Genomic DNA, 12,400 nt, shown 5'->3' on the forward strand with positions numbered 1-12,400 from the left:
CACATTTATCGATGCAGATACAGATGATGAAGCAGACTAAATCTCTCTTTTCCTTCCCAGTAGGCTATACAGACCACCCCTCCGGCAGTTCAAGTCTGGCTACAAAGGTGGGGGGGGGGATCTCCCTAGGAGCCCCTCGTCTCAAACCGGTGAAGAAACCAGCGGGCTGCCCGAGGTTTAGGGCCTGTTCAAGTTCCGACATTAACTTTGTCTTCTCATCTCCTGACTCCTAGGTGGTAATGATACTTCCCATCCTGGACTGGATGATAAAGTATCAAAGGGGGGATTGAAGAAGTAAATGAAGCCGTAAATCATCATGCTTTCTACAGGACTAACATTCCCAGCAGACGTCTGACTTCCTGTGAGAGACGTTTAGTGCCCACATGACATGAAGCAAGAACAAAGGGAAAAATCTGGAAGATGCCACGCTGGCAAGGGGGCGGCGCCCAGCCCCTTGGTCGAAATATGTGATGCTTGCTCAGTAATGTGTAAGACGCATGTGTAAAGATAAGAACTATGGAATGTATTTAAGGTGGCACCCTGAGGGGCGGGGGCACGCAGTATTTCTGACCTTAGTCAGCTGCGTCTTGCCGGCAATAAAAATTATCTCTCTTCAAAGACCAGTTGCTTGGTGTCTCTGATTACACAGTATCCGATTTCAATAGTGATGGCGCATGTGGGGAATTATGCAGGCTGGATCAACAGCCTGTAAATGTCCCTAACAGTGTTACCCTTACTGACTTGTGGAGGATGATATCCAAACTGGATTCAAATGTCTCTCAAGTAAACGAATCTTTGACTTCTATTGTCAACTTGAATAGATCACTGATTGATGACCAGGCTAAGAAAATTTCTAGCTTAGAAAATGATTTGGGGGTATTATAGTCTAAAGTTCAATTGCTGCAGAATACAGAAAGTATGCATATCAAGAATAGCTTGGTTATACATAATGAAATGGAGAATATAGAAAATTTGATTCGTTCTAAAAATCTGCGGTTGGTTAATTTTCCCCAGATACGGCTATTATCACCACAAGAAATGTTTAAAAAATGTTTAAGGGAAATATTATTAAATAAGGATGTTGACCTACCTAAGATATAAAAAATGTTTTACTTCCCTAGTAAGTTGGTGAGGAAGGCTAGGATTCTAGATGATACGGTTGAATCCCCCAGTTTGGGGGTGTCCACATTTTGAGGAGGAATCAACTGATATTATCCATAATAGATCTATGCTTTTTGTATCTTTTTTGCTTGAATCTGATAAAGATAAGGTTTCAAAAGTTTTTTCCGGAATAAAGATGTGCCATTCTGTGGTCAGAAAATACAAATTTTTCCTGATGTCTCCAGAGCTACACAAGCTCGACGGAGGCATTTCCTTTCTCTGAAGGGTAAATTGTTACCTATAGGGGCTAACTTTTTCTTAAAATATCCTTGCTTTTGCTATGTTAACTTTCAGGGGAAAAAGTTTAGTTTTTCTGACCCTCTTCATCTGGAGACATTTTTGTTAGAGAAGAATTCAGAAGGGGAAAAGAAATGACGACCAAACAAATTGTAAACTCTTCCCATTTATATTTTATTAATATTTGTAATCAGTTGAAAGAGCATATTGACAATGTATTAGAAGCCGCTTTGTTGCAGGGATGGGTCACAAAGAGGGAATTCCGTTTTTTGAAAGTGGAGTATCCTAGGGTACCCACTTTTTATCATCTCCCAAAGATTCATAAGAATTTGGTATATCCACCAGGACGTCCCATTATTTCTTCCCGAGGCTCACTACTGGAACCGCTCTCCCAGTGTCGACACTTTCTTGCGGCCACTAATACCCACACTGTCGTCTTATGTACCTGATTCAGGTGAATTAATACAGTTTTTGGAAACTTTAAATGTTGATATCGTATCTTTATATACGAATATACCTGAAGATGCCGCTCTAGAGGTGATTCAAACATGATTAACAACGCAAGCAGCATTGATCTGACCACCAGTTACTTTTATTGTAGAGCTAGCAAGGTTAGCTTTAAAGAAGAATTTTTTCTTATTTGACAATACCTATTATCAACAGATGGGAGGAACGGCGATGGGGGCCACGATGGCCCCTAGTGTCGCTAGCCTCTATGTAGGGCATTTTGAGTCATGATGGATAGAGGCCTCTCCATACAAAAATAATATCTTGGTGTGGTGCAGATTCATCGACTACATCTTCATAGTGTGGCGAGGGTCTAAGGTCCTCTTTAAGGAGTTTGTAGAGTGGTTGAATACCCGCGAACAAGCTTTGCAGTTTGCATATACTTTTGATAAAACCTCTGTCTCATTTCTTGACATAAAAATCTCTATAGAGGCAAAAAAATTTTTTTTCATGATTTTCCAGAAGCCAACGGACCGCAATACTATATTGGAGTATTCAAGTTGTCATCCGTTAACATTAAGGAATAGTATTCCCTTTGGCCAATTTTTGAGGCTAAGGAAGCTGTGCTCGACGGTAGGGGAATATAAAGAGAGAGATAGGTCAGAGATTTGTAGATAGAGGCTATCCAGTAGCTGTTGTAAGAAAAGCATTTAAGCGTGCAAGATGGAATCATAGGGAACAACTACTTATACCCAAACAGAAAGAGCTTGCAAAGCGATTGACATGCGTCTTACCATACTCTCTGGGAGTGAATGAGGTGGTACGCAGCATTAGGCGCCACTGGAACGTATTACAAGTTCATTCGGTTTTTTAGGCACAGCCCCTGATAGCTTTTAAAAGAGGCACCAACATTAAAGATCAAATGGTTAAGTCACATTTTAAGGCATCAGTTAAGAGAATTATGTAAGGAGAGGGACATTTCCCGTGCAGGGCATGTGCTATGTGTCCACTAGCCCATTCAAACATTAATCTACCATTGGAAAAACTAAAAAGGTTTAAACCAGTTGTAAAGTCATCTTGTATTTCCAGCAATGTCGTTTATGTAATTTGGTGCCCTTGCGGGTTATTATATGTAGGTAAAACGACAAGATTATTAAAGACCCGTTTAATAGAACATAAAAGCGCATTGAAACGCAATAAATTAGAAGCTCCATTGGTACAACATTGTGTGGATAAAGCCCATAATTTTGATAGCTTGCGGTGCACAGTTTTAGAAAGTGTGGAGCGAGATGAGCGTGGAGGGGATTTAAATCTCTGACTGTTGCAGCATGAACAGAGATGGATTTTTAAGTTGAACACAGTAGCCCCAGCAGGGCTCAACAAGGAAGTGGATTGGTCGGTATACCTGGAGGGAGAGGCTGATAGGATAATCCATCATCCTTCATGGAGTTATATATAGTAGACTTCCGGTAGAAGCAGAAAGGAAGCGTCTGAGCGCCATATTTGAATGAAGGATGAAGTCGAGAGAAGTTAGGTCGAGCTAAATTGTAAGTCCTGCTGTGGTAGTTACAAAAATATTTGGTATAATTAAGAAAAGGATATTTAAAATTGTCTTCTTTTTGCAGGACTGTAGTTGAGTGCCCCTGAAGCAGGCGCAGGGAGTGCGCCGAAACATTGTCAATGTCGGGCGGGCAAATTGGAAACAACAGTGAGAAAGGCGATCACGATCTGACATAAGAGATAAGTTGCTAGTTACATTAATAGTGACACAATAATAAGAAAGGTGATTATACCACAAAAGAAAAGATAAGTTAGCATATGACGTTAAAGGCAAGGTGAAGTGTGTGTTTTAAATGGGTAATTTTTAACGGTTAGTTTGGAGGTTTTCTGCACATAAAAATAGGGTAAAACAGGGATAATATATACATTAAAAAAAATTAAAAAATACCATATGGGAGGTGGTGACGTGACTCGATAGTGCCAATACAAGGAGGGGTTGTAGCCCTGTAAAAGCAAGAGCCCATGAGATTGGAGCACTAATTACTCTGATACCATTCCCTGTTGTTTTTTTTAATTTCTTTGAATAGAGATTTATGAATACAAAATTCTGCAAGTTTGCAGTTTTTCCTCAAGTTTTTTGGTTTGTTATTCTGTATTAATTTGAGGAAGTGAGTCATTTTTGTGATTAATATTTGTAAAGCATGCACCTATAGTAGAAAACTATATGTAAAGATGCATGTATTTTCCTATTCCCCCAGGTATTATGGATTGTGATAGAGTATTAATTTCTTGTATTTCCTAAATTTATATGTAAATCTGCATTTCATTTACCTTTTATTTTGTGTAAATTTAATGGAAAATTCAATAAAGAAAAAATTATAAAAAGAAAAGTGGAAGGAAGGCCAAATGTTTGCTGGTATGGTTAAAAGGTGAGGTGAAAGAAGCTATTTTAGTCAAAAGATCTTCCTTCAAAAATTTGAATGAGGATCCACCTTAAGAAATTAGGAAAAAGCTTAAGCATTGGCAATGTAAAACGTTAATAAGATAGGCCAAAGGAGAATTTGAAAAGAAGTTGCCCAAAGAGGCAAAAACTCATTATATAAACAGTTTTTTAAATACATCCGGAGCAGGAAGCCTGTGAGGGAGTCAGCTGACAGTTAGATAATCGAGGGGTTAAAGGGGTACTTAGGGAAGATAAAGATATCACGGAAAGCCTAAGAGGTCGATTTTAAAAGGAGCGCGTGCGCGTCCACGTGCGTGTGGTTCCTGGTGCATGCACAAGGACACACCAATTTTATAACATACATGCACCGGCCACTGCCGCTGTGTCGAAGGATCGCGTGCCGGCAGCCTTCAAGCGCGCGCAAAAGGTAAGACAAAGGATAGGGGAGGTTAGGGGGAAGGGAACAGGGGAAGGCAGCGCGGCTCGGCATCCGCAAGGTGCACAATCGTGCACCCCCTTGCACGCACTGACCCCGGATTTTATAACATGCGTGTGCCTGCGTGCGCATGTTAAAAGATTGGGCATACATATGGATAGTGCGTGCAGTCGTAGGCTGCGCGTGCTTCTTTTAAAATCTACCCCCAAATGTTTAGCAGTAGAGGGTTTTATTATTTTTTTGGTTTGTGTGTGAGATGACCAAATAATTTGAATATAGCTTTTTTTCATGTTGGGTTTACTATATTGTAATGGTAATTTTGTTTATGCATGGCTTTCTGAAGGCCAAGCCCACACCCAGCACATATTACAAAAAATATAATTCCATAGCAGTTCCAAGTTTCTTTTTGCAGGATTTTCTGGTTGGCATCACAGCAGTGCATGTAAAGCAAATATTGCTTACCTGTAACAGGTGTTCTCACAGGATAGCAGGATGTTAGTACTCACATATGAGGTGACATCACAGGTTGGAGTCCAATCACAGAAAACTTCTGTCAAAGTTTCCAGAACTTTGACTGGCCCCTACTGGGCATGCCCAGCATGGCACTAACCCAGCAGGGGTCCCCCTTCAGACTTATTTAAAAGCTACAGGTAGTGCCGAAAAATAAAATAATAAAAAGTTACGAACCCAACACCACAGGGCGGCAGGCGGGTTTCGTGAGGACTAACATTCTGCTGTCCTGTGAGAACACCTGTTATAGGTAAGCAACATTTGCTTTCTCACAAGACAAGCAGGATGGTAGTCCTCACATATGGGTGAGTTCCGAGCTGAGGATGTCCGAACATGCACCAAATGTACTCAAAAGCGTGCAACAGGCACAACAACTGGGGTGGAATTTGGTAGAGGGCATCCTGAACCCCAACGGGCAGGTGGAAGGGTGTAGGTACGTCACGTTGTAAATAGGTTACGAAGGACAGACTGGCCGAAGATGGAATCTTGTCTTCTGGCTTTGTCCAAGCAATAGAGGGCTGCAAAGGTGTGGAGAGAACTCCAGGAGGCAGCCCTGCAAATGTCAGGAAGTGGCACCGATCGCAGGTGTGCTATTGAAGTCGCCATGGCACTCACAGAGTGTGCTTTAACACTGTCTTGAAATGGAATGCCGGCTTGCTGATAGCAGAAGGATATGCAGTCCGCCAACCAGGAGGAGAGAGTCTGCTTACCCACAGGCTTCCCCAACTTGTTAGGGTAGAAAGAGACAAATAATTGAGTGCTTTCCCTGTGGGCAGCTGTACGGTCTAGGTAGAATGCTAAAGCCCATTTACAGTCAATGGTATGCAGAGCCTGTTCTTCTGGATTGGGATGGGGCCTGGGAAAAAAGGAAGGTAGTATGATGGATTGATTGAGATGAAAATCCGAAACTACCTTAGGTAAGAATTTAGGGTGAGTGCGGAGTACAGCCCGGTCCTGCAGAAGTTCAGTGTAAGGTGGATAGGTAACTAGGGCCTGCAATTCACTAACTCTGCGAGCTGAAGTGATAGCCAAAAGGAAAATCACTTTCCATGTGAGATATCGAAGTTCACAAGAGTGAAGAAGCTCGAATGGTGGTTTCATGAGCCGACCCAAAACCAGATTAAGGTCCCAAGAAGCGGCTGGAGGACGTAGTGGAGGCTTGATGTGGAGCAAGCCCTTCAAAAAACGTGTTACAAGGGGTTGTATTGATATAGGGACATCAGACACCTTTATAGAATGCGGCTACCGCACTGACATGCATTCTAATGGAGGAAGTCTTAAGACCTGACTCTGATAGATGCCAGAGATAGTCCAGAAACTTCGGGATTGGACAGGAAAAGGGGTCAAGGGACTGAGAAGAGCACCATGACGTGAACCTTTTCCATTTGTAAGAGTAAGATTTTCTCGTGGAAGGCGTCCGTGAAGCAATCAAGACACGGGAAACTGGTTCAGAAAGGTTAAGTGCCTGAAGGATTAACCTTTCAACATCCATGCTGTCAGGGACAAAGCTTGAAGATTGGGATGGTGTAGGCACCCGTCGTTTTGAGTGATCAGAAGCGGGTCCTTTCCCAAGAGAATGTGCCTGCGGATGGAGAGATCCTGAAGTATTGGAAATCACACTTGGCGTGGCCAGTGAGGTGCTATCAGGATCATGGTTCCCTTGTCCTGACGTAACTTCACAAGAGTCTTCGAGAGAAGAGGAAGTGGAGGGAATCCATAGAGCAGACCGGTTGCCCATGAGGGAGAATGCGTCTCTGGGTTGAGAGTGTTTGCTGCGAAAGAGAGAGCAGTAGTTCTCCACTTTGCGGTTTTGTGGGGATGCAAAGAGGTCTATCCGAGGATATCCCCATTGTTGGAAGATGGAGTTCGCTACCGAGGGGTTGAGAGACCACTCTTGCGTTGAAAGACGCGACTCAGCTTGACTGCCAGCACATTGTCCACTCCTGGCAAGTAGGTGGCCCTGAGATACATCGAATGGGAGACAGCTTCCGCCCAAATCTGGGCAGCTTCCTGACACAGAAGGAAGGAGCCCATGCCTCCCTGCTTGTTGATGTACTACATGGCCACCTGGTTGTCCGTCTGAATCAGGATGACTTAATGAGAGGCTATCCTGAAAAGTCCTGAGAGCATATCTGATTGCTTGAAACTCCAGGAAATTTATTTGGTGTTTGGCTTCCTCTGGAGACCAAGAACCTTGTGTCTGCAGAACGGCCACATGGGCTCCCCCATCCGAGGTTGGAAGAGTTGGTGGTGAGAGTGATTTAAGGGTCTGGAGCCTGGAAGGGCAAGCCCTGGAGGAGATTGATCCAATCTTTCCACCAGGCGAGAGACAGATGGAGTGAGTTTGTGACGTGGACAACGGTCGACAGGGGCTGAATGGATTGAGTCCATTGAGACCTTAAAGTCCAGTGCATGAGTCTCATGGCCAAGTGGGCCAATGGTGTGACATGGACTGAGGACGCCATATGTCCCAGGAGGACGAGAAATTGGCATGCAGTCGCAGAGTGCTGAGACTGCAGCTGGTGAACAAGAGACACGAGAGTTAGTGCTCGTTGTCGAGGCAGGAAAGCCTTTGCATGCAAGGTGTCTAAGTCCGCCTATACAGTAAAATGGATTTCGCTTCATGGATGCGCATTGGACGCGGCTTGCATTTGCATGCCATTTAAATACAGTATCGAGCGGTAGGTGATCCGAACTGTGCGTGCGGCAAACGCGGGTGCGCCGGGCACTAACGCACCTCTTTCTACCGCACCTTACTGTATCGGCCCGAATGTTAGGAATCATTAGGCAAGAAATAGAGAATAAAATGGAGAGTATCATAATACACTCTGTATCACTCCATTGCAAGATCACACCTTGAGTACTGCATGCATTTGTGATCACCACATCTCTAAAAAGATATAGCTGAACTGAAAAAGATACAGAGAAGGGCAACCAAAATGATAAAGGGGATGAAATGGCTTTCCTAGAGGAAAGGCTTAAGAGGTTAGGGTTCTTCAGCTTGGAGAAAAGACAGATGAAAGGGGATGTGATAGGGGTCTATAAAATCATGAATGGAATAGAACAGACAAATGTGAAACAGTTATTTACTCTTTCAAATAATATCAAAACTAGAGGACACTCCATGGAATTTGTAAGTAGCACATTTAAAACAAATCTGAGGAAATTCTTTTTCACTCCACACACAATCAAGCTCTGGCATTTATTGCCTGAGGATGTGGTTGGAGGCAGCTAGCATAGCTAGGTTTAAATAAAAGGTTTGGACAAGTTCTTGGAGAAGTCCATAAACAGTTATTAACCAGACATTCTTGCAAATAGCCACTACTTATTCCTGGGCATCAGAAACATGGGATCTATTTACTGTTTGGATTCCTGCAAAGTACCTGTGACCTAGATTGGCCACTGCTGGAAACAGGATACTGGGCTTGATGGACCCTTGGTCTGACCAAGCACGACAAATTTTATGTTATGTTCATATAAAGAATGATGCCAGCAGCAGTCAGCCCCAATGCAGTATGGGACAAATAAATTGTTAATTTTAAACAGGTTTCTGATTTCAGGGTATGTAGCTTTTGTTATGCACATGCCCCGTTTTTAAACCTTGCTGGCTAGCTTTACTATGCTACATATAAGTAAGGATATGAAGCAGCACTCTGAAGCACCTAGAAACCGAACAATGGTATTTGATAAAAACGGTGGCTATAGGAAGTCTCTATCCGCTTCCAAAATGTTCACCTTTTGTTGCCTGTAAGTAAAATGCATTACAACAGAATTTTTTCCATGTATCTACACATCTTACTTCATAACTGTCAAGTGAAAAATATATTCCAGTATTCCTCAACGATGAAGTAGAAATAAAAACATGGAATAACTTGGTTGAAAAGGTGTCCACCCCACCTTGTACTTCTGTAACAATTTTAAATACTTGAAACTGGTGCAACCAATCGCCTTCAAAAGTACACACCAATGGCCTGATTTTAAAAGGGCCACTCGCGTGGCTGGGCCTTGTGCGCGCCATCACATTTTACAATGGACCCAGCCACACATATAACACCCGTTATGCGCAGAAGTGCCGGGCCCAAAGAAAGGGGCGGCCTAGGGCAGTGCCATTCGACATTGTCCCGGGGAGGCGTTCGGAGATTACTTCTGCTCCAGAGGAGCAATAAGTACCAAAATAAAAAATTTAGGAACAGTTAGGTTAGGTTTGGGAGGCGGGGAGGAAGGTTAGTTAGGGGGAATCTGGGAGAGGCTTGGTTGTGTCGCCATGCATATTTTGCAAAATGTTTTCCCCTCTGTGCGCAAAGCGCAGATTTTATAATCATGCGCGAGGCCATCAGATTTTATAACATTTATGCACTGGCGCACACGTATTATAAAATCGGCGCGTCTCACATGCTGCTTTTAAAATCGAACCCCAAACGAATTGGCCCCATCTGTATTATATTTTACAGATTCAAATGACAGGAAAAATTCAGCAGCTCTTGTTTGTGTTCTCTTCTGGGTAGTGCATTTCAAAGTAAAGACACAACCATAAGCACAAGGAGATGTCAAAAGAACTCCAGGACACTGTTGCTGAAAGGCATATATCTGGGGATGGATATAAAAGAACTGCAGAGTCCTTGTTCAAGGTACTGTATACTTGATAGCTACTGTAGAAGCAGTACGAAACGCTTTGTTAGGAATTAAATTCAAATCAAAATTAGAAATGGGAAACATCATTCGAACTACAACTTGATTTAATTTTTTTTTTGCTAGCACTGTAGCTTTAATGATGCTTTTAAGTTTACATAATAATTTCCTAAATAAAAGTTTTTGTAAGAAACACTGGTAGGAAATATTACACTCGTAAGTAAAACAGTCCTTTACCCAATTAAATGGCTATCTATAAAATTGCCTGCCTGACGTATATGTAAATTTATCCAGATTAAGCAGATGTGTTCCTAGGGACCAGGCTAAGGTTTGCAATTATGCATACACTTTTGGATTTTCAAAAGCATATGCATACATTTTATCAAAAAATTAACTAACACAAATTAGCAGATGTAACTTTGTGCATGTAGTTTTGGTACAAACTTTTGCATGTAGGTGTAACTTAAGCATATATTTGCCAGCTATTTTATGTGGGCTATTATAGCCAGCTAAATGAGGACTTAAACTAGATCAAAGTCTTTGAAAATTGACTGGGCTAACTAGCTAAATTTAGGCGCCTAAATTTCAATAAGCACCTAAATTTAACTAAATTCTGAATGCAGTTAGGGCAGAGATGGCCATCTCTGGTCCTCAAAAACCACAAAACAGGCCTAGTTTTCAGGATATCCACAATTAATATGCTTTGAAAAGGTTTTTCCTATGAAACTGTTACTGCACTGTGAATTTACACTGATTAGACTTGTAGAATAACTGAAGACTACTGACGACAAAATATGCTAAAATGCTAACATGTAGGTCAAAAGTAAAAGATACAAGTTTAGTCTCAAGTTACACTCCTGTCTTCTGGGCTCAATTTATAAGAATCCCAACCTCATTATAATATGAAATATACCACCATCGTATTAAGTGGATGTTGTGTTAATGTCACCCAAAGAGAAAAATGTTATGAAAACAAATAATCTAGCTCATTTGTCTGCAAATTGGATTTAACCTATTGTGTAAACAATGCTTACTGAGACTGCTTATTGCCTTGCTGGTAATCTCACACTGTCCTGGAATATTCCAATAAAAGATCTTTCCTTATGCTGCTGGTATGATTTTATTATTTTGGTTAAACCACAAGATACATTTGCATGCACTCTCACCATATGCAAATCTATTGCATGCATTGTGGATATCCTGAAAACCTGGCCTGTTTGTGGCTCGTGAGGAGCAGAGTTAGCCATCCCTGGGTTAAAGGAAGGTATAGAAAGTTAGGAAGCTAGCACTGATTTTCAGCGCTAGCTGCTTAACTTGGCTGGTCAAATCTAGGCACTGCAAGAGCAACCCTAAATCTGGCTGGCCAATGACCCCTTTCAATACACACACAGGAAAGAAAATGTAAAGTAAGCTGACTATGCCCTGACATCCCCACTCCCACCCAAGAAAGAAAGTTTATAGCAAGCCAAGGGTGCCTCAGTTCCGCCCTTCCCCCAACAAAACACAAATTTATATTAGGCTGAGGGTACCCCCTTCCCTAACAAAATAAAACGTTGTAGCAGGTTGAAGGCTCTGCCTCCTTGCATTCCCCTTCCCTACCTAAAAGTAGGTTGCCAAATCCCTCCTGAACCCCAAACGTTTTCCCCAAGCTAAGTAAGAAGAGGAAAGGTGTTTTACTGTCTCCCATCTCAGCTAAATACAAAATGCTGGTAACCATGACAACCTAGCAGCACTTAGTATTCATTTAATACTTCACTGGAGTAAAGAGACCAATCCCCATTCAGAACTTGCTATACTTTATTTTTAAAAAGTCTCTAGTCTCTCTTCCATCCCACCTGACTGTAGCAGAAAGGGAGACCCTATGGGATCTTTTATTCTAAAATAATCTGCAGTCAGGTGGATGGATGGGAGGGAGGGAACAAACATACGGGGTCTTCTTTAAAATAAAGTGTAGTAGGGTGGCAGCCAGGAAGGTAGCAGAGAGCCTCGGGGACTTTTTATTTAAATAACGTATAGTCAGGTGGGATGCATTGTTGAGTGTATTCCTTTTATTTTGGTTTTGTATTTTTCTTTTAAAGAGAACTTAGCCAGTTACTACCTGATTTTCAGCATTAATAAGCTAAGTTTAGCTGGGTAACCTGGCTGCACTAAATCTAGCTGGTCAAATTTTGACCAGCAAGATTTAGGAAATTTTCTGCTAAATATTCCCTTAAGATAACAACTAAAATTAGCCGATTATCTTACCCCATCAGCAAGTCTGAATATTTACTTTTAAAACATCTTCATAGCACCCTACCCTACCTATTCTGGGTGCATTCTCCAAGTGCTTATGCCAAGCTCCCCATCTCCCTTTTTTGATGCTTTCACACCACCACCCTAGATTCACCTACCAGCCCCTTCAACTCCTGTGCTCTAGCTACCCAGTCAACCTCCAAAATAAATCTCCTCCCTACCTTCAGCATGGTGCCTTTTTTTTTTTTTTTTTTATACAACTTGGTTTCCCCCCCAGCCCATGCCTCTGTTGCTTCCTTTGCAGT

At 42.0% G+C, this 12,400-nt stretch overlaps 1 protein-coding gene across 3 annotated transcripts in view; it reads right to left on the reverse strand.

Annotated features, from left to right (window-relative positions):
• GKAP1 (G kinase anchoring protein 1) overlaps positions 1-12,400 on the reverse strand; it is a 272,831-nt gene that overhangs the window by 96,391 nt on the left and 164,040 nt on the right. The gene's annotated exons all lie outside the window — the stretch shown is intronic.

The sequence above is a fragment of the Rhinatrema bivittatum genome, chromosome 1 (genome assembly GCF_901001135.1).
Source record: "Rhinatrema bivittatum chromosome 1, aRhiBiv1.1, whole genome shotgun sequence".
Lineage (NCBI taxonomy): Eukaryota > Metazoa > Chordata > Amphibia > Gymnophiona > Rhinatrematidae > Rhinatrema > Rhinatrema bivittatum.